This window comes from Ictidomys tridecemlineatus, chromosome 16 (genome assembly GCF_052094955.1).
Source record: "Ictidomys tridecemlineatus isolate mIctTri1 chromosome 16, mIctTri1.hap1, whole genome shotgun sequence".
NCBI lineage: Eukaryota > Metazoa > Chordata > Mammalia > Rodentia > Sciuridae > Ictidomys > Ictidomys tridecemlineatus.
Window position 1 is genome coordinate 30,390,597 of NC_135492.1, and position 4,246 is coordinate 30,394,842.

The 4,246-nt window shown below is 42.2% G+C and overlaps 1 pseudogene; it reads right to left on the reverse strand.

Moving 5' to 3' along the window:
- Window positions 1-2,682: 2,682 nt before the first annotated feature.
- LOC144371513 (transcription factor JunD-like) lies at window positions 2,683-3,629 on the reverse strand (annotated as a pseudogene).
- Between the last annotated feature and the right edge of the window lie 617 nt (window positions 3,630-4,246).

Sequence of the window (4,246 nt, forward strand, 5' to 3'; positions counted from 1 at the left end):
ATGAAACAGCTCCAAGCAAACAGGGAGTTGCTAATCCCAAAACTGCTCCAGGCTCTTCCTAACCAGATTACTCTTCCAGCCTGGCTATCTCCCACCTTTTTGGCCTTTCCACCTTGGAAAAAAAACACATGAGTGTGGGAAAACTGAAAGAAGACTTTAGCAATAAAAAAGGGAAGACCTGGCTCTTCTATGGATTCCACCTTTTGGGTCCCCTTCTTCCTCTGGGGAGAAGTCTTTTCTACTGTCCTTAATAAAGCTTCCACTTTCCATTCTACACTTGCCTGGGCCTGCTTCTTTGGTGTTATACTTCAGCACTGGGAAATCAAAGACTCCAGGTAAACTGCAGTAACAACTATTCTGTTAGAGGCACCAGAGTTAATGAACTTTGCAGCATTATTCAAAGGGTAGCTTGAAAAGACTTTCTGTTATTACTGAATTTATTCATGGGAAATAGTCATTTTTCTTTCTTGGTCATAGATGTGTCAAAGACAGTTTAACAAGTTGAACTTGACAGTTTCTTCTACCCAGACTGGTTTATTCCTTTCCCTTGAAATGAAACATTATATTGAATTTATTAAAAATATGTGTGTAAACTATTGCCTTCTACTCTGTACTCAGCAGAAAGAGAACTGATGATATTTGCTTAACTTTGTTGATTTCTACAAAACATCTCTAGGCTTCACATTTGGGTGTCGAGCTATATTCAGCACGATATTTATGTTAGTGCTCCTCTTATTTCCCTATTTCTTAACACTGTAATAGCATCTTATATTTTCCTGCTTTACAAACACCTAGATATTTTAGTGTAGTAATTATCCTGATACACACACATGAAAAATGTTGATTCCACTTTTCATGGAACTTAGCTTTTAATTCAGAAGTATTTCATAATCTTCGTCCTGCTCTCATGGGGCCTTCACTTTCTTTGACTGATCCTCTTGTGTTTTATTTATTTCAATGGTTTTTACATTTATTTAAGGAGCATTATGTCAAGAGTATGAATAACGTTAAATTCCATCAGAAATAAATTTGATAACATTGGAGAGTTAGAGTGTTTAAATATTTTATCCCATCTTTGCATACTTCCATATAGAGACTCTGATAGAAATTATAGCTACTTTAAGTGTTTCATGGATCAAAATTTAATATGTGAGCTAAAAAGCTTGAATAACATACCCAAAATGGAGTCACGGCTGTGCTATTTAATGCAATTTTACCAAGTGACCACAAAACTCTGGATACACACACACACACACACACACATTTTTTTTTTTAAAGGAGTCTTGAAGGTGTCTCTCCTCTCCTGGGGGGAAAAAATAAAGTTTAAAAAATATTGTTATTTGAGGACTAACATTTGTCAAAGCAGGCTAATGTTAGGGTAGTCATTTCTCCTTTAAAGTACGAAGTCTTGAATGTACTACATTAATTCTCCCAAGCCAGGATTTATCACAAGCCTAACAACTAAGAAAAACCCAGTATCAGAGGAATTCTCCACCCAGTTCTACAAGAAGTAGAAAAAAGAATGAACACCAATTCTTCTAAAATTATTTAATAAAATAGAAAATAGCAAAACCTCATAACCTCATTCTATGAAACTAATATCAACTAATATCAAACGAGACACACACATTGAGGAAAATACATTTCAGGCCAGTATTCCTGATAAACAGAGATGTAATAATTCTCAATAAAATTATGACAAGCAGCATACAAAATCATATTAAAAAGATAGTGCAATATGATCAGTGGGGTTTGTCCCAGGGATGCAGGGTTGGTTCAACACATGAAAATCAATAAACATTTTTTAAGTAAATAGACGTAAAGACAAGAATCAGAAAATTATCTTTAAAAAATGCAGGAAAAGCATTTGACTACATACATGATCAAAACACTAGAAAACTATGTATAGTAGACATATATCTTAACACTATAAAAGCTGTCAATGGTAAACACATGGGAAACATTACTTTTTTCTTTTCTTCGTATTATTTATTTATTATATATTTTTTTGCATAAGGAGACAGTGAAAACAGAAAACAGGGCGAACAAAGAATTACAAATAGGAATTCAGACTCCTAGCAAAACAAAAATAAAGACAAAAACAAAAGAACAAAAAGGGACTGGTGGTCGGAAGGATAGAAGAGGGAAGCCAGAGCTAGGAAAAGGCATAGTAATTTTTTTCTTCTTCTTCCCCTTTCTTGAAAAAAACACAAGGAAACACATACATATACACAACCATTTGTTCCCGAGTAAAAATATAAATAGGGCAGAACAGAACACTTTGTTCTTCTTTCTTCCAAAGGCAAAAAAAAAAAAAAAAGTAAAAGAAAAGGCAGGCTGCTGGCTGTGTCCAACAGAGCCCCTTCCACAAAGGTGTGTATAAAGGGACAGCTCTCGGGGCTCTCAGGTTTCTGCAACACAGGGCCACAGACAGAGGCAGCTCAATGAAGGGGGGTGGTGTCATGCCCCCAAGGAGCTGGGGGTCCAGCTTATTGAAGTCCAGGGCGCCCTCTCTGAGATCTGGGTACCCCCTGGGATATACCTGGGGCCGCGCCCTCTCCAAGTCCTGGGCACTCTAGGGGAGAGGGTCTCCAGGGCCACATGCTCTCCAAGTCTGGGGCACCCATGCCTCGCCCCTAGTGAGCCCGCTCCTCAAGCAGGGGCGCTGCCCCCTGCTCGGGCTCAGTATGCTGGCACCTGGTGCTGGGGCAACAGCTGGCAGCCACTGTTGACGTGGCTGATAACTTTCTGCTTGAGCTGCACCACTTGCTGGCTCAGCAGGCTCTCAGTGGACTCCAGCTCCTGATCTGGCTCTTGAGCGTCTTCACTTTCTCCTCCAAGTGTGAGATGCACTCCAGCTTGCGCTTGTGTCACTTGGAAGCTGCCATGCATTTGGCCAGCTGCTTGAGATCTGGCTCTTGCATGTCCACCTCGATGGGCCACAGCAGCGGGCTCTCACGGAAGCAGGCGCAGTGGACCCAGTGCTATGGGGGCAGCTGCAGTGTGAAGGGAATGGGATTGGCAGTGAAGGCCACAGTGGCAGCACCCAGCACCCCTGCGAGCCACCCGCTGGTTGCTCAGGTTAGCTTAGAGCGGTGCCTCCTTGTGGGCAGCTCACGGAGGTGGGGTGAATAGGGGGCTATGCGCTGGATGCCATGCCAGAGGGTCTTTCTTCAGTGCCGCAGCAGAGGCTGCCCGACCGGCGCCAAGCTGATTCTGCTTGTGCAAATCTTCCAGGGCCTTAACAAAGATCTCGTGAACTCCAACTCCTCCCTGGCTGCCACCTTGGGGTAGAGGAACTGCATGCTTGTCCTGTGGTGGTGACCAGCCCTTTGGACTGGATTATGGGACTTTCGAGCTCAGGAGAGGTGAGTTTGAGTAGCTCCAGGTCTGATGAGGAGGGCAGAGGCCGGGGGCCACTGCCCTGGGGGTGCCCATCCAGCCCAGGGAGGCTGAGGTGGCACAGCCGCTATCTGGAGCGGCAACGCCTGCTTTCTCAGGCTCAGTGTCAGCGTGTCCTTCTGGGGTGCCCCAGGAAACAAGCAGCCCTGGGACGCTAAGTTGCTGCCATTGCCACTGGTGCTACCGTCCAGGCTCAGGGCCTCATTGCCTTAGAGGGGTGTTTCCATCCTCTGGCTCCCCCCACCTCAAAGCACCGGTAGGAGGTGGGAGTGGCTGGGTCGCTGTGACTGGACCTCCCACAGTGGCTCCTCAGAAACATTGTTCTTAAGGGAGAAAAATTTAAAGCATTCCCTTTAAAATTAAAAAAAAGATGCTCTTTTTTGCCACTTCTATTCAACAACATCCTTGAAACTCTATCCAAAACAATTAGAAGAAAGAATTAAAGATAAATGAGTAGGAAAAGAGGAACTCAAACTATCACTAATTGCTAATGACATGCTTCTATATTTAGATAACAAAAAAATGACCTGAAAAATTTCTTTACTAATAAATAAATTCAGCAAAATAAACACCCATAAACCAAGTGCACTTCTATACTTTAACAATGAATCCACTGTAAAAATGAAATTAGGAAAATCACCCCATTAATAATGGCCTCAAAAAAAAGAATAATACAAAATACTTGGGAATCAATCTTAAAAAGAGTTAAAATACCTCTACAATGAAAACTACAGAACACTAAAGATACAGATTGAAGATCTTAGAAGATGTAAAGATGTTCCAGGTGCTTGGATAGGCAGAATGATCACAGTCAAAACAGCCATTCTAACAAAGTAATTATACA